The sequence below is a fragment of the Mobula birostris genome, chromosome 6 (assembly GCF_030028105.1).
Source record: "Mobula birostris isolate sMobBir1 chromosome 6, sMobBir1.hap1, whole genome shotgun sequence".
Lineage (NCBI taxonomy): Eukaryota > Metazoa > Chordata > Chondrichthyes > Myliobatiformes > Myliobatidae > Mobula > Mobula birostris.
In genome coordinates this window covers 84,988,259-85,014,239 of record NC_092375.1, presented here as the reverse complement: position 1 = coordinate 85,014,239, position 25,981 = coordinate 84,988,259, and the positions used below count along the sequence as shown (strand labels likewise).

Here is a 25,981-nt window from a genome sequence, read left to right as displayed (position 1 = left end):
TTAAAATTTAGAATAAAACTAGAAAATGCTGGGAATACTTAGTAGGCCGAGACTAATCTATGGGGTGAAACAAACTTCTCTCTTCTTCCCAGCTCTGCTGAAGGGTCTCCGGCCTGAGATATGAACTCTCTTCTCACAGATGCTGTCTGACCTACTAGGCATTTTCATTTCAGTTTTGCACTTACACTTCTAGCAGTTAATTTCCATCTTGTAATATTCAAAATTTTATCTCCTCTATACCAACTGCTGTGTATGCTTAATTATTCACTGTCTATACCTGCCAGCAACAGCACCACTTGCATTTTAAAAGCTGCCCTGTCCTCTATTCCAACACAGACCTACTCTTTTTATCCCTTCTCCTCTCCTCCTTCCTCTGCAACTCAGTGAGGAGATAATTGATCAGAGTTACAGGGAAGTAGTCACCCCGAAGTTGCAGGAGGTGAGTAGCTGGGTGACTGTCAGGGAAATGGAAATGTAAATAGGCAGTTAACAGCAGAGTACACCTGTGGCCATTCCCCATAAAAATAAGTATACCGCTTTCAATACTTTTGTGGGGAATGACCTCCTGGGGGAATGCCATGGCGACCAGGGTACAGGCACGGAGCATGGGTCCGTGGTGCAGAAGGGAAAGAGACAGAAGAAGGGAGCAGTAGTGATAGGAGACTCAACAGTGAGGGGAACAGCAGGAGATTCTATGGATGTGAAAGGGATGTCCGGATGGTAGGTTGCCTCCCAGGTGCCAGGGTGCCAGGGTCAGGGATGTCTCAGATCGAGTCCACAACATTTGGAGAGGGAGGGAGAGCATATCTTGGTACATATTGGTACCAATGACATAGGAAGGAAAAGCAAAGAGGTCCTGAAAAGAGATTTTAAGAGAGCTAGGTAGAAAGCTGAGAAGCAGGACCTCCAGGGTAGTAATTTCTGGATTGCTGCTTGTGCCAAGTGCCAGTGAGGGTAGAAACAGGATGAATTAGCAGATAAATGTGTGGCTGAGAAGCTGGTGCAGGGGGCAGGGCTTCATATTCTTGGATCATTGGGAACTCATCTGGGGGAAGTATGACCTGTTCAAAAGTGACGGGTTGCACCTGAACCCAAGGGGTCCAATATTCTTGTGAGCAGGTTTGTTAGAGTTATTGGGGAGGGTTTAAACTAATTTGGCAGGGGGGTGGGAACCAGAGTGATAGGACTCAGGATGGGATGAACAATAAAAAAGTAAAGATAGTGTGCAATTGGACTGTCAGGAAGGGCAGGCAGATGATGGGACATAGTCACAGTCAACAGGGTGAGTATCAGTACATTAGGGATGCAAAATCAAAAAGGGTAGCAAATACGCTACTTAAGGTGTTGTATCTCAATGCGCAGAGTATAAGAAATAAGGTGGATGATCTTGTTGCACTATTACAGATTGCCAGGTATGATGTTGTGGCCATCACTGAATCGTGGCTGAAGGATGATTGTAGTTAGGAGCTGAATGTCCAAGGTTACACATTGTATTAGAGGGATAGGAAGGTAGCAGCGGGGTAGGTGTGGCTCTACTGGTAAAGAAAGGCATCAAATCAGTAGAAAGATGTGACATAGGATTGGAAGATGTTGAATCCTTGTGGGTTGAGTCAAGAAACTGCAAGGATAAAAGGACCCTGATGGCAGTTATATATAGGCCTTCCAACAGTGGCTGAGAGGTGGACCAAAGATTACAACAAGAAATAGAAAAGGCATGTCAAAAGGGCAATGTTAGGATAGTCATGTGAGATTTTAACATGCAGGTCAATTGGGAAAATCAGGTTGGTAATGGATCTCAAGAGTGAGTTTATTGAATGCCAAAGAGATAGCTTTTTAGAACAGTTTGTCATTGAGCCTACTAGGGGATCAGCTATACTGGATTGGGTGTTATGTAATGAACCAGAGGCAATTAGGCAGCTTAAGGTAAAAGAACCTTTAGGAACCAGTGATCATAATATGATTGAGTTCAACTTGAAATATGATAGGGAGAAAGTAAAGTCTGACGTAGCAGTACTTCAGTGGAGTAAGAGAAATTACAGTGGTATGAGAGAGGAATTGGCCAAAGTAAATTGGAAGGAACTGCTGGAGGGATGTCAGCAGAGCAGCAATGGCGTGCATTTCTGGGAAAAATGAGGAAGGTGCAGGACATGTGTATTCCAAAAATGAAGAAATACTCAAATGGCAAATAGTACAACTGTGGCTGACAAGGGAAGTCAAAGCTAATGTAAAAACAAAGAAAGAAGGCATACAACAAAGCAAAAATGAGTGGGAAGATAGAGGATTGGGAAGTTTTTAAAAACCTATGGAGAGCAACTAAAAGAATTAGAAGGGAAAAGGTGAAATATGAAAGCAAACTAGCAAATAAATTAAAGTGGATAGTAAAAGCTTTTTCCAAGTATGTAAAAAATAAGAGAGAGATGAAAGTTGATATAGGACCTCTAGAAAGTGAGGCGGGAGAAATAATGGGGACAGATTAACTGAATGAATATTTTGCATCAGTCTCCACTGTGGAAGACACTAGCAGTGTGCCAGATGTTACAGTGCATGAAGGAACAGAAGTGGGTGCAGTTACTATTACAAGGGAGAAGGTGCTCAAAAAACTGAAAGACCTAAAAGTAGATAAGTCACATAAGATGAACTGCACCCTAGGGTTTTGAAAGAGGTAGCATTAGAGATTATCTTTCAAAAATCATTTGACTCTGGCATGGTGCCAGAGGACTGGAAAATTGCAAATGTCACTTCACTCTTAAAAAAGGAAGGCAGCAGAAAGGGAATTATAGACCAGTTAGTCTGACCTCAGTGGTTGGGAAGATGTTAACAGTCTATTGTTAAGGATAAGGTGATAAGAGTACTTGGTGACACAGGACAAGATAGGACAAGGTCAGCATGGTTTCATTAAGCGAAAATCCTGCCTGGAATTCTTTGAGGAGATTATAAGTAGGATAAAGGGGATGCAGTGGATGTTGTATATTCGACTTTCAGAAGGCCTTTGACAAGATGTCGTATATATGGTTGCTTACCAAGTTAACAGCCCATGGTGTTACAGGAAGGTTACTAACATGGTTAGAGTATTGGCTGATTAGAAGAAGGCAGTGAGGGGGAAATAGAAGGATCCTTGTCTGGTTGGCTGCCAGTGACTAGTGGTGTACTGCAGGGGTCGGTGTTGGGACCACTTCTTTTTATGCTGTATATAAATGATTTAGATGATGGAATAAATGGCTTTGTTGCCAAGTTTGCAGATGATACGAAGGTTGGCGGAGGGGGCAGGTAGTGTTGAGGAAACAGGTAGGATGCAGAAGGAACACACATCAAAGTTGCTGGTGAACGCAGCAGGCCAGGCAGCACCTCTTCCTAGAGATGCTGCCTGGCCTGCTGCGTTCACCAGCAACTTTGATGTGTGTTGCTTGAATTTCCAGCATCTGCAGAATTCCTGTAGGATGCAGAAGGATTTAGATTAGAAGAATAGGCAAGAAAGTGGCAAATGAATATAATGTTGGAAAATGTACTGTCATGCACTTTGGTAGTAGAAATAGATGTGTGGACTATTTTCTAAATGGGGAAAAATCCAGAAATCTGAGATGCAAAGGGACTTGAGAGTCCTTGGGCATAACATGCTAAAGGTTAACTTGCAGGCTGAGTCTGTGGCGAGGAAGGCAAATGCAATGTTAGCACTCATTTCAAGAGGTCTAGAATACAAGAACAGGGATGTGATGCTGATGCTTTATGAGGCACTGGTGAGGCCTCACCTTGAGTATTGTGAACAGTTTTGGGTTCCTTATCTTAGAAGAGATGTGCTGGCATTGGAGAGGGTCCAGAGAAGGTTCACAAGAATGATTCCAGGAATGAAAGGGTTATCATATGAGGAACATTTTGATGGCTCTGGATCTGTACTCACTGGAATTTAGAAGGATTGGGGGTGGGGAAGATATCATTGAAGCCTTTCAAATATAGAAAGGCCTATGGAAAGGATGTTTTCCATGGGGGGAGAGTCTAGGACAAGAGGGCACAGCCTCAGGATAAAGGGACATCTATTCAAAACAGAGATGCAGAGAAATTTCTTTAGCCAAAGTGTGGTGTGTGAATTTGTGGAATTTGTTGCCACATGCAGCTGTGGAGGCCAGGTCGTTGGGTGTATTTAAGGCGGAGATTGATAGGTTCTTGATTGGACATGGCATCAATGGTTATGGGGAGAAGTCTGGGAAATGGGGTTCATGGGCCAAATGTCCTAATTCTGCTCTTGTCTTATATTCTTTACTGGTTCTGTTCAAGGATCATTGACCTAGATTGTGACCTTAATTTGTCTCTCCAAAGACGCTGCCTGATCTGCTGAGTTTTCCAGTTGAAATTTCTAATACCAGTATCAGCAAAATTTTGCTTTTATATTATTGAGAATATGGAACAGCGGAGTACACTACAGGCTCTTCAGCCAAACTTTTAACCTACTCTATGATCAACTTAACCCTTACTTGTTTCTCCGCGGCTTGGAATGCTCTCCTTGAAGCAGCTTTGGGTTCCTTTCCTTGATCTGTCAACCACCTTTACTCTTGTTGGTTTCTATTTCATAGTCATAGAAAGATAGTGCAGAAATAGACCCGTCCGTCCACCAAGCCCACACTGACAATCAACCTACATTAATTCTACATCCCAGTTTTAATTTTTTTTAAAATTTGCTTTCTCTGCTTTTGTTAAGGTGTTGACCAAAGCCTGGTTCTGCAGCCACATCTTTCCTCATGAATGTCTAGAACACTGATTAGTTTCTGTGGATTCAAACTGAAACCCTACCCTTCAGATAGATTCAAAGAGATACACAACAGAAACAGGCCCTTCAGCCCAGGGTCCATACCAACCACATTTCAGCTTGATGTATAATTAGATATGTTATAGTTCCCTCCAATCTCTCACAGTTGCTTTAAAATCCTCTTCAAGATCCATACGCAAGACTATTCTGAAATATCTTTCAATTGTTTCACCTTTTTTTTGTCCTGATGTAGGATCTTGCCTGAAATGCGACTATTTCTCTCCATAGATGCTGCCTGATCTGCTGAGTTTCTCCGTTTTGTGTATGTTACTCTTGTCCCAGGGAACATTATTCCATCTGCTTTTGTCCAGGCTTTCCCACTTACAGATATCTTCCCTTGTCATCCTCAGATTCACATGTAACACTATGCATTGCTGCATGCAGGATTTGAACATCTCACTCCAAAAGTGTTATCTCTCAAGGATGTCCTAGTTCACACTTCCACCACACTCTCCAGTGCAATTGTTGCTTTTGTAAAAGAGCTACTTATTTCCCTATAAACATCAAAATTAATAGATTTTAACAACCTCTGAATTCTAATAACTCTTTGACCCTTTCATTACTTATCAGCCCACTGGATTGATTCATGCTGGCTTCTGGGTGAGCAATCCCATAAGTCCCACTCCCCAACTTTATTTCTTTCCCGCAACTTGTTCTCATGGCCAAGTCTCCTTTGGTTATTTTGCAACTTACTTGTCTTGGTGGGCAGAAGGGTCTATTTCTGCACTATATAACTTTCAATGACTATGAAATGGAAACCAACAAAAAGTAAAAGTGAGTAGACTGAGTCTGCATCTCTGGGAACCTATATTTACATGCTGTCGTTCGTACTTAATATCGTTAAGTATTTCCAGGTTTCTTCCTCTTCCCATAAATTTTGAGCTTTTATTTATAGAGGAATTCTATCAATGACTTGCCTATGGGATAACAGAGGCAATAAAGCACACTCTTCACTCAAAGGCATCACATACAATTTTTGAAGATGTGTGCTTGATTCTCTTTTTGCTGAGTAACCTAGTGTAGGTTATTTTGCTGGGTATCATTCCTCATGCAAAAAAAACCCAGCAGCTTGTGTGTGGGCCAACTGGAGCAGTACTCTTCTAGGACTTCCCTGAGTGGGGTACCAGATGAATACTGATCACTTCCTTTTCCCAGCTTTGTGCAATATGTCTTGCCTGGTTGGTGAGCCAAATCACATGGCTGTATGCCTATGGAATTTCCCTTCACCATCTTCCTCTCATAGTAGATTTAGATTGCTTTGCAGTCCAACCAGAGTGTAAATGCTGTATCTACACAACAGTTCCCCCACCTTAATTCAAGAGTTTGAACAATTAATCCAGGAAAACAGAAGGGCATGATGGCATCTATTCCACTGGATTGAATAGCAAACCCAGAAGGTGGGGGCTCTGTTGACATTGCAGGCAGGCTTGCAGTGGCTGCTGGCAGCCAACCACCAAGATCGTAGAGTTCAAATTTTTGATTCACATTCACTTGGCTGTTGGATGCCTTTAGCAGATATTTTAATGATTTCTCCACTGCAACTTCAATTTTAGACATTTTATAAGTTTAAGGTCAAGGCATGGTGTTTCCCTTTAGGATGCTCGAAGCTCCTTGAACGGGTGTCTTCAATGTCCCTGCCAATGCCCTTCCAGGATCATGCATAAGTTGCCATCTTCAGCAGTTTCAGAGGAACCATTTCCTTCTTCGTAAAGTTAGGACATGGGACAATCACTGATTGCAAAGTTGTTGGTTATTAAAGATTGTTTAATGTAATTAAACACTAAAGAGTTGTTGCTTGTTCACATGCAATGGAAAGTTGAATAATTTTCATGCTGGACGTTAAATTATTTACTCCTGGTATATAGGTGGCTGGGTGGAGTATTGGAAGATTGTTTGAGGGAGGTAGGTATTTTTTTTTTAAAAACAGAGAATGGTTGCTGCTTGGAATGCAGTGCTGGGAGCAGTGGTTAAGCCTGATACATTATGGACAATCTTAAGATAGACACATAGATGAAAGAAAAATGGAAGGTTATAGGCTATGTTGGAGGGAAAGGTTAGATTAAGTGTGGAGTAGGTTTATACAGGTTGGCACAACATAGGCCAAAGGGCTTGTACCATTCCATAACATATTTTGGGATGTCGAATACTGCCAGAATACATTAGTTGATGGTAGGCACCTTAGGAGTGTTGATGAGACACTCCTAAGTTACAAGACACTTTGCTGAAAACCATGATGGAGAGAATACTCCAACACAAGAAAATTTGCAGATGCTAGAATTTCAAGCAACACACATAAAAGTTGCTGGTAAACACAGCAGGTCAGGCAGCATCTCAAGGAAGAGGTACAGTCAACGTTTCGGGCCGAGACCCTTCGTCAGGATGAAGGGTCTCGGCCCAAAACGTCAACTGTACCTCTTCCTAGAGATGCTGCCTGGCCTGCTGTGTTCACCAGCAACTTATATGCAGAGAATACTGTAGACATTCAGCATGCTTGCCTTCATAGGTGTGGCAATGAACATGAGAATTGCAATGTCATGTTGTGAACCTATTGGCAGCAATAGAAAGTGAAAGAAGAGATTCAGCAGGATGGGAATTGGAACAGAAGGCTTTAATTACTAAGGAGAGACTGGATACACTGGGTTTGTTCACACTGGAGGCTGAGATGATCTCATAAGGTTTATAAGATGTTTGAGGGGCATAATTCTTAAAATATTGCAAAATAATGAGCAAGGTTGTGGTTGGTACAAGTTTTTGAAAGCATTGTCATTTAACAAAGTATAAAAAAAAACTGTAGAATTATGGATTAGAAAGGGCTTGGCTTAAAAGAAACTGCTTATTTGGAAAAAATACTCCCGATTGTACAGTTGCCTCTCAACTGTCAAATACATTGTTCTCCATCTTATACTTTGAATCTTACAGGAAATTTCCCATAATTGTTTAAATTTAACTCAAAAATTATTACCGAGTAGGAAACATAACCTCAGAATTAGCAAGTTTATGACATAAAAGGCAGTTAATTGGTCAATGTCAGCTGGGTGAAAGAATGCTGCCCAGCCAATTCTTATTACTACTCCTTGCCTTTTAGGACTCAGTCTGCAGCACTGATCTTCAATTCCACATCAACATGTGGAACATCAAGTGTGTTTTGTCTCTGCCATCCTTTCAGGTCTACCACCCTCAGTGATGATATTCTCTCCTCCCCTCTAATCTTTTTATTAATTACTTGAGATTTATGTCATCTCTTCTTCCAGCACCACAGCCCCATCTACAACTTTTCCTGGTTTTGATCCAAGGCTAAAGGGAAATATATCCTTCTTAACTGCTCCATCTAGAAAGCTTTTAAATTTAGTATACCTCAACTTCCTCCTGTTTCAAAGAAAAAATTCACTTTAGTTTATCCAATCTTACAGCTATAAATTTTGTCACAACCTCAACTCCTTTGTAGTCTCTTCACTGTTTTGCTGCAATGTGACCAGAACTGGATGCATAGTCTCATTGTTAGTCATAGAATTATACACGACAAAAACAGGCCCATTGGCCAAACTCATCCATAGTAATCAAAATACCCAAGGTTAGTCCCATATGTCTGTATTTAGTCATATCCCTTTAAACATTTCCTATCCATGACATTGTCCAGATGTTCTTTATGTTGTAATTGTACCTGTCCCCACCACTTCCTCTGGCAGTACATTGAGCAAGTGAGTGTAATCCCCTTTAAATCTTTCCCCTTCACATGCTACTGCCCTCTACAGTGCCTATAAAAAGTATTCACCCTCCTTGGAAGTTTTCATGTTTTATTGTTTTACAACATTGAATCAGCGGATTTAACTTGGCTCCTTTTGACGCTGATCAACAGAAAAAGACTTGTGTCAAAGTAAAAGATCTCAACAAATTGGTCTGAATTAATTACAAAATAAAAAACACAAGATAATTGATTGCATAAGTATTCACACCCTTCAAGTCAGTATTTAGTAGATGCACCTTTGGCAGCAGTTACAGCCTTGAGTCTGTAAATAGGTTTCTATCAGCTTTGCACATCTGGACACTGCAATTTTCCCCATTCTTCTTTACAAGACTGCTCAAGCTCTGTCCGATTGCATGGGGATCATGAGTGAACAGTCCTTTTCAAATCCAGGCACTAATTATCAATTGGATTGCAATCTGAACTCTGACTTGGCCACTCCAAGACATTAACTTTGTTGTTTTTAAGCCATTCCTATGTAGCTTTGACTTTATGCTTGGGGTCATTGACTTGCTGGAAAACAAATCTTCTCCCAAGTAGCAATCTGCAAGAGAACTGCATCAAGTTTTCCCTGTATTTTGCTGCATTCACTTTACCTTCTACCTTCACAAGCCTTTCAGAGCCTGCTGCAGTGAAGCATCCCCATAGCATGATGCAACCACCACGTATCATGGTAGGGATGGTGTGTTTTTGATGATGTGCAGCGTTTGGCTTATGCCAAACAGTATCTAGTCTGATGGCCAAAAAGTCCAATTTCAGTTTCATCAGACCATAGACCTTATTCCAGCTGAATTCAGAGTCTCCCACATGCCTTCTGGTAAACTCTAGCCCAGATTTCATGAGTCGTCTTCCGCACCCCCCACCCCCACTCCTCGACAGTGGCTTTCTCTTTGCCACTCTCACATAAAGCTGCACCTGGTAAAGCATCTGGGCAACAGTTTCTGTATGCGCAGTCTCTTCCATCTCAGCCACTGAAGCTTGTAACTCACCCAGAGTTGCCATTGGTCTCTTTGTGGCCTCCCACACAAGTCCCCTTCTGGCATGGTCACTCAGTTTTTGAGGACTGCTTGCTCTAGGCAGGTTTACAGCTGTGCCATATTATTTCCATTTCTTGATGATTGACATAACTGTACCCCGAAGGATATTCAGTGACTTGGAAATTTCATCTCCTGACTTGTGCTTTTCAATAACCTTTTCATGGAGTTGCTTGGAGTGTTCTTTTGTCCTCATGACGTAGTTTTTGCCAGGATACTGACTCACCAGCAGTTGGATTTTCAATCAATTGAAACACCTTGACTGCACTTAGGTCTCCAAAATCAGATCTCCATTTAACTAATTTTTTGACTTCTAAAACCAATTGGCAGCACCAGTGATGATTTGGTGTGTCATATTAAAGGGGGATGAATACTTATGCAATCAATTATTTTGCATTTTATACTTTTAATTAATTTAGATCACTTTATAGAGATCTGTTTTCATTTTGACATGACAAGAGTTTTTCCTGTTGATCAAAGTCAAAAAAATCAAATTAAACACACTGTGATTCAATGTTGTAAAACAATAAAACAACAAAACTTCTGGGGGGGGGCGGGGAATACTTTATATAGCCACTGTAGTCTGGGAATTCACAAATATAAATATAAACCCTCCTGGAGGTCAAGGGAACACACACAGCTGAGTAAACAGAAAGATGAAAATCTTATTACAGTTGGCCCTCCTTATCCGCAAGGGATTGGTTCCGAGCCCCCTCACGGATACCAAAAAATGCGGATGCTCAAGTCCCTTATTCAACCTGTCTCAATACGGTGGACCTTAGGACCCAGCGGAACCCTGGACCTTATTTAACCTGTCCCAGTGCGGTGAACATTAGGACCCGGTGACGGAGCTCTGAATCAGAAGTGTTTCTGTTCACGAAAATAATCACGATTGAAAATAAATTGGAAATAATAAAGCGATCGGAAAGAGGTGAAACGCCATCGGTCATTGGAAAAGCATTAGGCTACAGTTGGTCAACGATCGGAACAACTTTAAAGGATAAAGTGAGAAAGGTCCTGCCCCGATGAAAGCTACAATTATTACTAAGCAATGCAGTGGTTTAATTATTGGGTTTTGGGTTTAAGATCCTCTACATCAACCCGGCACGGATGGAGAGCGCGCTCGGGAGTGGTCTGTCACTGGATCGGAGCCCGGCTCTGAAACATATGTTTCTTAAGTGTTTTATATGCATAGAAAGGTAAAATATATACTAAGACAAGCATTTGACTAACTGACGCTAAATAATACCGGATGTACCTGTTCCACTTACTTAGTAAGGGAACTTCCATTTTTTCCCCCCGATCCCATGATAACCTACGCACATCCTCCCGTATACTTTAAATCATCTCTACATTACTTATAATACCTAATACAATGTAAATACCACGTAAAATATTTGTTATACTGCATTGTTTAGGGAATAATGACAAGAAAAAAAGTCTGTACATGCTGGAACAACAAGTGCTGGAACAGCACTTCTGGGTTTTCTCGATTCGTGGTTGGTTGAATTCGCACTTGCGGATAAGGAGGGCCAACTGTATTCATCATTCCCAGTTTCTTTTATTTCTAAATTTTTTTTCAATGTCACAAATTTGGAACCAGTAGTTACAATTGACATTAACTTAAAGAACCAAAAGTCATAAATAAAAAAGCAAACAAACCAAAAATGCCCCTCTACCTCCTGTCAACTTGTGGTCTGGGACAACAGACAAACTGCCATTTAGTCTTGAAGGTTTGGGTATCCCAATTACGGAAACACCAAATTGAACATTGTTTTGGGACAACAATAGAGGCAGCCTAGTCAGACTTAGATCCTGATATTTAGTCCAAAATGTCAACATTACATTTTGCAGTAGTGTAGTTATTGTCTATAAACATCAAACTATAAATCAGCACATTTTCTTTTACACAGGTATTTCTGTTGTTATATACTATTTTGCATGTACTAAGACTGTGGGTTGAGCCCCATTCAGGACTTTGGCTTGCAAATAAACTAGGCATTACTAGTAGAGTTGTTATCTTTTGGATGGAGCATCAAATCAAAGTAATCAATGTGAAAGATCTCATGCCACTGTTTGAAAAAGATCAAGGGAGATGATATGCAGGTCAATTTTAATCTCTCAACCTATGACCTCTAAAACAAATTAACCGATTATTAGTTCTGTTTGTCAAACTGGTGGACATGTTTAAATTACCATAGTGACTAGCATCAGAATCAGGTTTATTATCACGGGCATGTGACATGAAATTTGTTAACTTTAGAAATAAAGCAATTTTGGATATCTAAAAACCATTAAAAGCCTTTTTAAAAAAAACTAAGATAGATAACCATAAGATAACAGCTTTATTAGCAACAGACACATACATATTAAAATCTGCATGAAGTACAAACAGTTTGTATTTAAAGTGTTTTAATTGCATTAAATATACACAACCTATGAAAAGTATCAAATACTTGACTATTTTTGTGAAATGCAGTTTTAACAATATAAATAACATTGTCCAGCATTATATTCAGAAGTATCTCAACATTAAAACATGGTTCTCAACAACAAACTATTTTCAAGGACAAAGTTGCAGCAATTTCAGTTGCCTGCTTAAGGTGGAGTCAGATGTTTAAAGTTTGTAGTACCTAACCACATCATGCTTAATGGTTTTAAAAACTTGGCAAGGTGGTTGTATTTTTCTTCATTAGGTTTTTGAAAATATGCAGGTGTGAAAATGAGGGCAGAATTATTGTGCAAGACTGCCAATCTAATACATCCACAATACCCAAGCCCACACATTCAGGATTCCCATCTAAGCAGGTCATGAGCTTCCGGAGGCATCTGGTTTTATGTACTAAAATTTTTGCATTTGTAATACAGAATTCATAAAATAATGTTTTATATAGTATATATTTACATGGAAATAATAGCATTACATGAAAAGCATTTCAAAATTTTGTACACAAACTTAAAGATTAAAAACAATGATATACTGTAACTCAAATATCTCTACTTTAAATATGGCTGGAAGCAAGGAATTCAGAATGGAGGTCTTGAAAGGCAGTAAATTAAGAATTCCTTGTGCTCTTTAAGACTGCATCATGAACCGTATTTGAAATCATGTAGCTCAATGACTTACTCAGATATACCAACAGTCAAGCTTGAACAGATTACTAAGTGGTTATTCAGTAAAATGACTATTAGATGAGAATATGGACATTTCCTTTGGGATGCCTGGCACAAGTTGAAGTAGTCAGCCTTGCTCCAGCAGCACAATTAATATTGGGGACCTTCAAAGAATTTAACTCCAATATTTACGTGCTGCTAAGGCATTACTGACATCAGAAAGTTACAGTTGATTTCAATGGATAGTATATGAAGAGATCAAGACGATACTCTAATGAATTTATTGGATTATGCTCCCATGTTCATGTGGCAGCACAATATGGCCTGCATCTCCGTACAACTCAAACCATTATGTGCTGCTATATCACCACAGGATCCCTGAAGTTATGAACTAAATCTTAAGAACTACAGGCCACCCCTGAGCTAAAAAGGCCTGCCTTATGGACACCCTTACATATGAATGAGCTCCCATAATATTATATTCAAAAGCTTTACATAGATATATTCCCATGAAAGAACTAGTTTCCCCCTTCTTTCCACTTCTACTGATTGTTCTTTAAGAGTCTTGCATGCTTTTGACACTGTTCATTACATACTCCAGAGGTATTGTTACCATAATCAAGTGATTAGCAGATTTTCTGACTTAAGGGTAAAATAAACTTGGATGTCTGTAAAAATGGAACCCATTTGTACCCAGGGAAGGCCTGTATTAAATATAGTTGGAAATAGGATCCATTGAAATATTTGCAATCATTCAAATTAAAAGTCTTAATAGGTCATACACATTTAATTACAAAGATCCATTTATAAAACATAGGGATACAAAACTAGCAATGATTAGAATACATTTCCTCATGAAGTTAAATTACATCACTTATTCATTAGGCCTACTGCCATCAGCCTGCAAAATTCCACATGCAATGTGTAGTTTATTGAAATATTGTTCAGCTTAATAAAAGAGTCATATACCTTAAATTTATCACAATTCTGAAAATTAAATTTGAGAATAAAAGGCAAAATGATGCATAATATCTAAGCTAGTTAACATCAAAAACAGGTTAACTGATCCCAGCAGAAACTGTCTTTTTCAGGATTTGTTTTATTACCAATTGCTTTGCATCTTGAACAAAACAGCAGAGAAAAAATTACCTTACACAAAGGAAATCACTTTCAAACAGGAAATATTTCACATACAAATCAACAGAAGCAGAGTGATATAATGTAGTACCTTCACTTCAAATTAATGGACTGATTCAATCCAGACAAGTTGCTTGCTGTTTCATGTTTAGAAAGCCTCAAGCCAAATTTTAGTGGTCAGAACTAAAGCAGGGAAATCCTCGAATTAGTACAAAGTTCATAAATACACTCAGACCAAAACAGCACACTGCTTTGAGGAATGATAAATTCACAAGATTGCAATGTGATACTATTCCATCATGGTTTAAGTTGGTGAACAACACACGAGGATGCTAGAAATAAAAGCAGAAGCATGGCTCCTCATGTCGATGTTACCATCCAGTGTCCTGATCAGCTGCATCATCGTCTGATATGGGAATTGTAAGGCATCTGACCACAAGTCCCTACAAAGGATTGAAAGGAATGCTGAGAGAATCATCGGGGTCTCTTCCATCTATCAGAGATGTTTATCAGGAACGCTGCATTGTCAATGATCCCACTCATCTGTTACACAATCTTTGACCCCTATCATCAGGCAGGAGGTACCACTGCATTAGGTCAAGAACTGTTGGGTTGGGAAACAGATTTTCCCCCAGACTGTAAGGCTACTGAACTCCTTGCCAACCCCAGGTCTCATCACGCATGAAGGACCAATTATATTGTTTACTTTTTAAAGTTGTGTCATGTGCATCTGATTATTTGTTAATTTTCTAGTGATTATATTACTTTATACATTGTGTGAGAGTCAAATGTACTGTGTTGTGCAGCTCGGTCCGGAGGAACATTGTTTCATTTGGTGGTATACATGTATGGTTGAATGGCAATAAACCAAACTTGAATGTCTACTGTCTTTTTGATGAGATCACAGTGGATCCTTCAGCCAAGTCCTATTTTCCTGCACTAAATGTACATCTCTTGGTCCTCAATATTTAAAAATCTACTGATTTTAGTCTTAAGCATACAAAACAATTAATCCACCATAGCCCTCTTGGCAAGTTAATTCCCCCCCCCCCCAAAAAAAATCACTACCATCTGGATGAAGATTATTCAAATTTTTGTTCTGAATGGTTAACCAATTATTTTAAATTACAACACCTAGCTCTGAACAGACAATGGAAGGATCAAATTTTCACCTATACTGTTAAAACTCCACACAAAAGTAATCCATTTCATTACAATCACTTTTTGTTCCAAGCTGTGGAAAACAAAGGCCCAGTTGCTTAATATCTTCTCCAATGACAAACATGCCACTCAAAAATCAACTCCTACTGCCAGTATATTTTTCTTACATTACAAGAGACCTATACTTAACACTCCAGATACAGTCCCACGCTACACAATTGAGACATCTCTACTTTTGTATTAGGTCCTCTTGCGAAAGGTTGAATATATCAATTGTCTTTCTAAATGTTAGCTGTACTTACATGTTACCCTTTGGCTGTTCAAGTCAAAGTACTTCCAAGTTTTTCTGAGCAAAGTGTTTCAATCTCTCATCACTGAAAAATTACTCTGCCTTTCTATACAATAGTGGATGTCCTACATTTTTCCCCACATTGTGTTGCATCTGAAATATTTAATTCAAGGGTACTCCAGTAAAAACAGAAAGTACACATTAGAAGGGTATTTCATTATTCATATTTCACTTAAAATGCACCAAACAGTCCACTCACACAAGCAATTTTGATTGTAAACTATTATTGTAATTACATTTTAAAGATAATGTTGCATTGGTCTTTACTGATGGGCATTCATGACAGACAGGTGTACAAATGGAACAGAATCTCTCCAGGTCAGAATATCAGGAACTCAAAATAGTGGTCATTAGGTTTTAGCAGTTAATACTCATGGGGAGAGGATGAGAGAGCAAAACCGCATCCAGTTAATGCAGCAATTTTAGTTTATATTTTATTAAGCTGATGTGGTCACATCGAATCCATTCCTTATTTTTGATCCCTGGTTCAACTTACTGTAGCAGTTGTCATTATGTAGCTATGATGGCGAAGTTGTATTTTCCAACACTCCTGGGGTCATTTTTACACTTAAAACTGGCTGTCCCTGCAAACCAAGGAGAGAAAGCAGAATCAGTAGAGTTTTTGACTAAAGTGCCAACTAAAGTGAACATTTTGCAAAAAAAAAATGCAACATGCATATTTCATTACATTTTCTGCACCCCTAATCCCAAACCAAGAACCGCAAAACAGAAACACCACTACATTATTACGGGCTTTACAATCCATATACCAGCACTAGTAGCACCACCAGCATGATAGTGTAGTAGTTAGTACAACACTCTTACAGAGCCAGTATATCAATCCTCACTGCTGCCTCCCCATGATCAGTGTTTCACCCAGGTGCTCCAGTTTTCTCCACCATTCCTGGCTGGTTAGCAAGTTAATGGGTCATTGTAAATTGCCTCGTGATTAGGTCAGGGTCAAGTAAGTGGGTTTCTGGGTGGCACCGCTCTTTGGGCTGCAAGGGGCTGTTCGGTATCTCTAAAATAAAAAGTATCAGATTTTTGGGAACATCCAACCCCTTAAGCAGGAATCATCACAAGCTGATCCAGAGTACGATAGCATTATAATTTATGTTACTGAAGAAATGCAGCAAATTAAAATATATGCATACTTAAGTTTTCTATGAACATAACATCTTTATTTTTGATATGAAAATCACATGCTTAGACTAATGGCAAAGGGGGAAAAGGGACAGAGATAAAATAAAAGGGATAGAGATGAAATAAAAGGCTGACGATAAATAATTGCAAGACCCAGCAAACCAAACCAAGCTTTTCTACAATGAACCTGGCAATTAAGATGCTGCAACTTTTCCAGAGGCAGTTTTGAGAAAGCAAATCATTACAGCAGTGGGGATACAATTCTCACCACCTAATTTTAAAGCAATTTACAAGTTAAAACTTTAAACACATATCCAATCCAAGCATTGATATCAAATTACTTGTTACCTTAAAGGGGAACAGCAAGAGAATGTTTAAAAATCACTGTTTTGCATTAACAAAATGTTACAAATTTTTAAAGTTGCAGAAATTAAACAGTTGCATAATCTTAATTATCCTACTCAATGTTGGATATTGATATTATTGAATGTAGTTTAGAAGTTTTGAGCCAAACATAGTTGAATACTTGTTCATAAACCAACTACACAGATTGAAAATACACAGCGTCTGCACAACTTTGGAAATACACAAGTCAGATAGCAACAATGCTGAGAGAAAGAGTTGTTTCAGGATGAAGATATTTGGTCAGATCTGAGTAAATTAAGAAACATTAATGCTTAAAGTTGCATAAAAGCAGAGTAAGGAAAAACAGGGTGCAGTCCAGAAGGTGCATGACACAGACCAACAATGTCAGAGAGAGTGAAGATGGTTCATTAGTGGCAGCTAATCTCTATAAAAGTGGAATTAGAACAAAACATGAGAAATAAACAACCAAATGCTAGAACAGAGATACCAAACATCAGCTGCAGAAAATATGAAATAAAGAGGAATGCAGGTAAACCTCAGAAAGTCAGATAGCATCTGTCGAGAAAGAAAAACCAAGTTATATCAGAATTGGCCAAAGATTTAAAGAAAAAGCAAATAACTGCAGATACGAGGTCTAAACTATAAACATAAACCAGTGAGGTAGAATACAGAACTTTTATGAACTACATTGCACATGATTAAATCCAGATACAATCTATCCCTGCAATCTGGGGAAATGCAGTCCTTATTGACCTAAAAATTCAGATAAGATATTGGGAACAAGTACTGTTCAAAGCAAAATATTTGATTTCAACTATTTTTTTGAAATATTAAATGTCCTGCAATGACAACCTGTACACCTGCTCTTTAATGCAAATATCTAATCAACCATGTGGCAGCAACTTAATGTACAAAATCATGCAGACACAATCAAGAAATGTGATATAAGTGACTTTGACCATTGGTGCCAGATGGGGTGATTTGAGTATCCAGAAACTGCTGATCTCCTGGGATTTCAGTACACAACAGTCTCTGGTTTACAGAGAATGGTGCGAAAAACAAAAAACAAACAAACATCCAGTGAGCAACAGTTCTGTGGGTGAAAATGCCTTATAATGAAGGAGGGGGGGTGGTTGGCGGCACGTACATATATACACACAAAATCCTCCTACATGCTACTTCGTTACCACCTTCCATTTGGCCAACAGGCGGTGTCACCAGTACACTTAAGGCATGGGAGCTGTACTTCGCGACGCAATCTTAAGTATAAGTGAGTAGGGCAGAGGCCAAGTACACAGCCCTGTGCTGATGGTGAGTGGGGAGATGTTGTTGTCTATTTGTACTAACTGCGGAGTGGGGGGGGGGGGTCTGCCAGTGAGGAAATTGAGGATCCGTTGCATAGTGAAGTACTAAGGCACAGGTCTTTGATCTTAATTATAAATTGAGGAGATGGTAGTGTTGAAATGTTCAACTATAGTTAATGAAGAGATTCTTGATATATGCATCTTCATTATCCAGGTGTTCCCGAGTAGTGAAGAGCCAATGAAATGGCATCTGCTGTTGCCCTATTGTGATCAATTTTTACCTGCTCTTATTTTTTTCCAGGACAATCCCTTTTTCACTGCAATTCATTCTGATCAATAACACCACTCATGCTCTTCATCTTTCCTAAACACAACCTTTAAAGTTGCATCATATTGTGGGTACTATGGTAATGTACAGTTAGTGAAATGCAATTACAGCTTGGGGGAGGGTTCAATTAAGTCATCTTAAAGTAGTTTGTATGTTCCTCCCCATGAGTGTGAGTGTTTCCTCCAGGTGCTCCAGTATCCTCCCACATTCCAAAGACATACTGGTTAGTAGGTTCACTGATCATTGTAAATTGGCCTGCGATTAGGCTAGGGTTAAATAGGTGGGTTGCTGGGTGGTGCAGTTCATTGAGCCAGAACAGCCTGTTCCATGCTGTATCCCTAAAATAAATAAAAAGAACCTAACATGGTTAATTGCATTTGCAGCTCACCAACCTCATTTAGTACATTTACAGGCAAACGGAAGTGTGCTTCTTGTACTTTGCATTCTATTGGTCTGGTTCTCTGTTCTGGCTGCTATTTCTCTTTAATCCAAGCACAATGCCTAATTTTAATGAGCAAATTCAACAGATCTTCTTGTGCCAAAATACAGACAGATACTGTATGGATGAATGTGGCGGGTAACGTCAGCTAATACAACCCTGATATTGGAAAAAAGGGCAAACATGTCAATAAAACATGAAAATGCAATTTTTCAGGCAGTTTCTCCCACCTGATTTACACTGGGTAAAATTAAATTGGAACACATAGCACCTAAAAACAGGCACATTATCTAATTTTTAGACTAGAATCCTTCCTTTAGATATTTTTGATACAGTGGTGCGACACATTCCTGTAGCAGCCTGACCACATTGTTTATAAGTGTCTCCTGCTATACATTATTGCAAAGAAATGTAATATCAGTACTCCCATGAGGTTAAAGATGGCTATATTAGGATTGTTTACTGGTTTTTCTAGTTTACTTTTTGGGCAGGGAGATAAAGTAAACAGTAAAAATAGCATCTTGATAAAATTGGGCTTTAATGCTGTATTGAAGTCAAAAAATCCTGAAATGCAAAACATAATGTAAACATCCTGGTTTGTGGGTACTTTCACATTTTATATTAAACAAAATGAATATAAAGACAAAAATCTGCAGTATGATTTTAAGTATGAGTTCTGTACTTATACCATTTTTCCTCTCAAACACTGTATCAAGAAATAATTGAAATCATCCTTCATTGGTTTGCTATTTGTGAAGTAAAGCTAGTTGCCAAGTTTATCTACATTACAGTGGTCTGTCTAAAAATAATTTAGCAAAATAATTGGGAAATTACTCTAAAGAAATACTAACTTGCATTACTGCACAATGAGTACAAAATACTTTGCTAATTATAGTTTTATGACTGAAGAATCATAAGAATTCAACCAAATTTAAAATCCCTGCTCAGCTTTATTCTTCTTAACTAGGATTCATTTTTGCTTTATCCATCTTGTATAATTGATTAGTACAAATGATCTAATATCACTGCAAGGTCCGTTTCAAGAAAAACAGTTCCTACTGCTACAAGTAACCTAGAACTTGAATCTTGCATCATGTAGTTAGCCAATACCTGCAGTACTATCTAACCACATTTTGTGCATACAAGGTTTAGCTCTTGTTGTCAAGAGTGATTCAGTGATTAGTAGTTCCCTATTAATCACAATAGCACATTTACTGGCCATTTGTTTTAAATGTAGGGCTCTAGCTCTTAAAAGGTCACCTGTTCACTAAACCATAGATAACTGGAACTAGAAAGTATAAAGCAGCACTACTGGAAGCTTTCTCTGCTGAAATGGATAATTAAATGCAAGGAAGAGAGAAGCTCCTTCGTACACATTTTCCTTATTACATAGAAGGGCTTTTTCCTACAAACAGAAATCCCACGAATCCTATTTCCTTTCTTATTTCCCATCTCATGCTCAATTCATCTCAATTCTCCTACCATGTACCTATACTAGGTCTAATTTACAGCATCAATTAATCCCCCAACTAGCGTGGCTACACCTGCACATCATTGCGAACCCAGTAGAAAGGAGAAGATAACCTGAAGTGTCTCAGCCAAAACACTGACTGCACTCTTTTCCACAGATGCTGCCTGGCCTGCTGAGTTCCTCCAGCATTTTGAGTGTGTTGCTTGAATTTCCAGCACCTTCAGATTTTCTCTTGTTTGTAATAGAAGATATTCTTTATTGTTTCGAGAATCACACATTTGTCACCAGTGTTAAAAAAACTTTCATCTCCAGATATACCGATACTCTCTCCTGGGTGTCTGTGTAGGGAAGAATCCTACATTGACATGTTTCTCAGAGAGCCATTAATGAAGTTTCTAAAACAAAAAGATGCAAGTAGATTTCAATAGTAAAACGTTGAATGAATGATAAGGAACAAATTACATCAGTCCAGATTTGCCCTACACAATAAAATGTCTGATGCATGCCTGCAATGCAAGAAATTACTAGGCTTTCCCAAATTGTGCAAATAATGAAAAAAAATGCCTGAAGACATCAAAATTCACTCACACCTGCAAATGTAACATGCAATCTAATTTTTAGGCACGTGGATCTGTACTACCACAGTTGAAATTAATACAATAAGCATCACCTCTAATTTATCCACTGATTATCAAAATTTAATATTGTCTTCAACTGAAAACTGTTACACATTCCCCAAAGAAAAATTATAGGAGTGCTTAAGCAGCTATTCAGCAGAGAGTTAGAGTTAACACATATTTAACTCTAACTTTCTACTGAATAGCTACTTAAGCCAACTATCACCTGTAATTTTTCATTGAGGATTGTTACAGACTACACACACACACACACACACACAGTGTTGTGCTGGATTAGTATCCAAATGTCTGTTCTTTTAACTGAAACAAATTCAAACTGCATTATGAAAGCAGGAATATTTAAATAGTTAAATAATCTGAGGCAAGCAACTAGCACTAGTTACAGACTACAAAACTACAGAATTGTCATAAAGTGCTATCTGTCCCACTAAGGAGCCTCAGGAAAGAAATCTGCTATCCATACACAGCCTGGGTTTATGTGACTCTACACATACGATAATATGATTGATTCTTAATTGTCTTATAAAATGACCCAACACACAATTCAGTTCTGAGGTTATGAGAAGTGGTATAAATTTAAAATTTACACACAGCATTATAAACATCCTGCAGATTTACCTAAAAAGGCACATTTTCAGCATAGTTCTTTTTAAAATTTCAGATTTCCAGCAACTGCAGGTTTTTAAATTTGCTTTTTAATCCCCTTGACCTTGCAATGGAATTAAAAATAAACCAAATTGTATCCTGAATCATTCTTTAGTGACAAGTTTATTATCAAGCTTCTTTGCATATATTTAAGTTGAACACATAGTCATGAGGAAAATCTCTATTCCAAAAAGGTACTATATTCAATCATTTTACTATACACCCATTCCAAAGGCACTAGATCCAATTCATTTTACTATCCTCCCATTGCAGTGTATCATTATTTCTTAAACTTGTGATTTGTCTCAACTACTCCTCTGTTCATGATTGACTATAGTTGTTCTTATTCTTGTGGCTGGTTTCCATTCCACCATGGCTGACATGTCAGTCTCCACATCTAATGGACAATCCGCCACAATTTCCTCCATTTCCAACACCATGTCACCGCCAGGCTCCTCGTCACTACAGCTCTCAGGATTCCAAAGGGACTATTCAGTTTTGATTCATATCTAGTAACACTTACTTTCCTCCTCCCAGAACCTTCACATACAATACCATCCTTTTACTACTACTATTCTCACAAAACGGACACAAATAATCCATCCAGAAGAGGCAATTTCCAATTTATGAGATTCCAGATTGAAATTCATTTTAAAGGATATGGCTGATAATTTTAGGTAGTTACAGATTAATATTTCAACTGTAGAAAAATGTATTTTAGAAAAAAGTTGCACTTGCACAGCACTAAATTTTGTACTCAAACACTACAAGAGAATTTAAACAGGCTTTAACATTTTATTTTAATATGCACATTGCTGACAACATCTCAAAGAGCATAATTCTGGTATTCTTTCAATCATGGAAAAAAGTCATAGCTCATTTCCAACTGTGTGGTTATAATGGGATTACCAGTCTCGTTCTCAATAATATCTGCAGAACCTTGCACTACGCAGGAGTCTACACATTCAGGGTACTTTCTTTCAACACTAACATGTCCCATAGCTCAATGACATATTCAGACACAATTAATAATGTACAACTTGCAGATTTAGTTCTAATATTAAATTAAATTCAGTAGCAAATTTATTTGCAAATCGTTTTGAAATGGGTAGCTAAATTGAGAAACGTACGCACCTTAATTTCAACTATTATCATTCTCAGCATAAAGGCACAGCAGTGTCTACATTTTGAGGAGATTGAGGCATGCAATGCTACCCACCCCTATTCCAATAACTTCCTATAGGAGCACCATCAAGAGTATCCTGTCTAGCTGCATCACTGTGTATATGGAAGCTGCATGGCACCGGACCGCAAGACCCCACAGAGGATAGTAAAAAATGTTGAGAGGATTACTGGGGTCTCCCTCCCAACTATTTTTGACATTTACTGGGAGTGTTGTATACGAAGGGCCTGAAGCATTATTGAGGATCCCTACCACACACCCCACAATCTCTTTGGCCCACTACTGTTAAAGGAAACAGAGCAGCATCAGGACTACAACTGCCAGACTAGGTAACAGCTTCTTCCCTCAGTCTGAGACACTAATGAATACCCTGCCACCACTGAGATCTCATCACTATGACAGTGAGCTGTTTACCTGTGCTGTACACTACATGCATTTTGCATCAAATTTTATGCACTTATTTGTGGTAATATTTTATTTTATGTGCAGTGTGATACATGTTTTATGGGTGAAGCATGGTTGGGAGGAATATTGTTTTGTTTGGTCTCACACAGTCAGATGACAATAAGCTTGAAATTTTTGTATGTCAGTACTGCATACCTTAATGAAAATCTTCAGATGCACAGAGGCCAATGTTAATGGCTCTTCTTTAACTAAAGGCATTTTGCCATGCATATTAAGCAAACAAAAAGTTGCAAGTTGAAGTTTCTCAAAAGCAACAACCACTAATACAGTAAATGGGTTTCAATCAGGTGAGATTAATTACCACGTAATCTTCATTTTCAAATAACAAGGAAAACTAAAAGAATGAAATGAGATTAAGTCAAAGCAATTATACCAAATTCATTAGAATTTTAATATTAAACTGTAAAGCTAGAAACTCAATAAGCTTTGTATTCAGGTTCTGAAACTTGATAGGGAAATTGGTCATCAATAAAACCAAATTATTCATACATATTAAATGTTTAGAAAAAAAGTGACAATGATAGTTCAAAGTATTGAATACTGTTTACTTTCAATTCTGAATACAGAAAATGTTATACACAAACTGTTCTGTAAAATTAGCAATTTTTCAACTTAAGGCAAATTTAGCGAAGCTGTGTAAATAAAAATCTAGCAAGTCCAGTCTGTTCCAAATATCCAAAAACAAAAGCCCAGACAGCTTATAGATTACATTTCAAACAGTATTCTAAAATTTGCTAATGGTGTTATAGGTAAATGGAGAAACAGACCAATGGGAAGGAAGAAATCCAGGTACCTCAAACGAATTAGCTTTCATGCCTTAATATTAATTTCTTATGTATTCCCAACAAGAGGATTTAGATAAATAGCTGCCATTTCACCTTTCTTTAATAAAACACAAATGGATTGGTTGCCAAGCCTATCTGACCTGGCAATGCCAACTGCCTACTGACACATTCTTAATTCATACTTTCTTTGATTCTTTAAAATAGCCGACACTACCATCATAAAATGATGAAAAACCCCTTTGCTTTCTGACAAAACTTGTAAAATCAAAGTTTGAATAAGATTATCTTACGGCTGCTTGCCAAAACACATCTTTCTTATTACTAATGCTGTATGAGTGTGAGCACTTTCATACTTCACATATGTTCAGGGCAATAAAATCTCACATTTTTACTGATTGAAATGCCAATATTTACTCAATGCATCTGAATAACTACAATGTAATACTGTTGGTTAGAAATTAGAATTTTAAATGTCACTGTCACAATATTTATCCTTTGAAGGTGGTCGTTAGTCTACACCACCACCCCTCAAAAAACTGCATTTAAAGCAAGCAATTCTATAAAAATATACTTTCACTCTGTGCACTAAAACAGCAAGTTGCATCTTTGCAAATGACAACATAATACTTAATTTTGAACAACTTAAACCTAGAGTATGGAGTTAATAATTTATTAAAAATGATCCCTATCATAAATACAAGTACTCAAGCGTTTTGTACATGCATCCAGTCAATTTATTCAAAGATGTCCAAAAACATTCAACAGGACTTGACTTAATTTTAAATTTCTGAAGCTTCTACGAACACCAATAATGCTCAATAACTACACGTAAAAAGCATCATTGATGTAAATCTGCCCAACTTTGAGTAATGATTAAGGTTACAGTAAACTGAAGACAATTAAATTCTTTAAATTGTTACTCCATAATTTTAAACTGACTTTTGTTAGCTACATTAGCTTCCATTTTAAAAATCCACAATTCTAATTTATATTTACCATAACTGTACCTTTAATTTCATATCTTGAGACCAAAGCAAAACAATAGTAAAACTGCTGCTGCCATTTTCATGACTAGATTTCTTTCAGTTGAAACACCTTGCAAGTTTTTTTAAAAAAAAGATGCACATGATATTAAATATAGATAAGCTTCATTTATTGTGATATGAAACCAGACAGAGGTCATGTGTGAATTAAAAAAAACTCCAACCAAGTAACTAATACACATCTGAAATAATGATCAGTATAACTGGTATTTCAAAGAAAGCGATCAAAGAGCTTAAAATTTCTTTCAGTAAAAGTGATGTGCAAGAAAACATTGAACTAGTTTGGGAGTTTTAAAACTGCATTTAAAACAATAACTACTAAACATTCTGCTTAAATATGAATAACTGACATTCAGATATTGAGCTTGTGCAGATAAAGAAACAATTTTTCTTTCTAGTACTAGAATCAGTTAATTTAAAAAAAAATAACATTGAGACAGACAGAAATCTTTATTTCAGGTTACTCTGGAAACAATTCCAAAATCCACTCAAAATGGAGAGGGTCATGGTGGGTGTCAGGAATTGTTTCAGTTTAATTGATACATTGGGACATCAAAGTGAATTATTTATTTTTAAAAAAGCAAATCAAAAGAAACAGCAATAATACTTCTGTACATTTCATTCCTAATTAGAGGGTTAACTAAAAACATATGGAAAAGGTTAGTGCCAAAACATGTAATGATTAATATTCCATCAGTATTTTAATGTCTCCTTTACCACACACAAAAAAATCAAGTTTTTATTCTCATTAAGATCATTTAAAAACAAAATGTGATATCCATAAGATTTCCATTGTATGATGAAAAAATGTCAATGAACTACTCTTAAATTAAAAA

The 25,981-nt window shown here is 37.8% G+C and overlaps 1 long non-coding RNA gene across 4 annotated transcripts in view; it reads right to left on the bottom strand.

Moving 5' to 3' along the window:
- Nucleotides 1–11,909: 11,909 nt before the first annotated feature.
- The window catches only part of LOC140199153 (uncharacterized), a 31,920-nt gene continuing 17,848 nt past the window's right edge, over nucleotides 11,910–25,981 (bottom strand). For 3 of the 4 annotated variants that reach the window (XR_011886359.1, XR_011886360.1, XR_011886357.1), the window contains one exon: nucleotides 15,279–15,919. This is a non-coding gene — a long non-coding RNA (uncharacterized lncRNA). Of the gene's footprint in view, nucleotides 14,269–15,278; nucleotides 15,920–25,981 lie in introns of those variants that run through there. The other variant, XR_011886358.1, reaches the window with a different exon arrangement.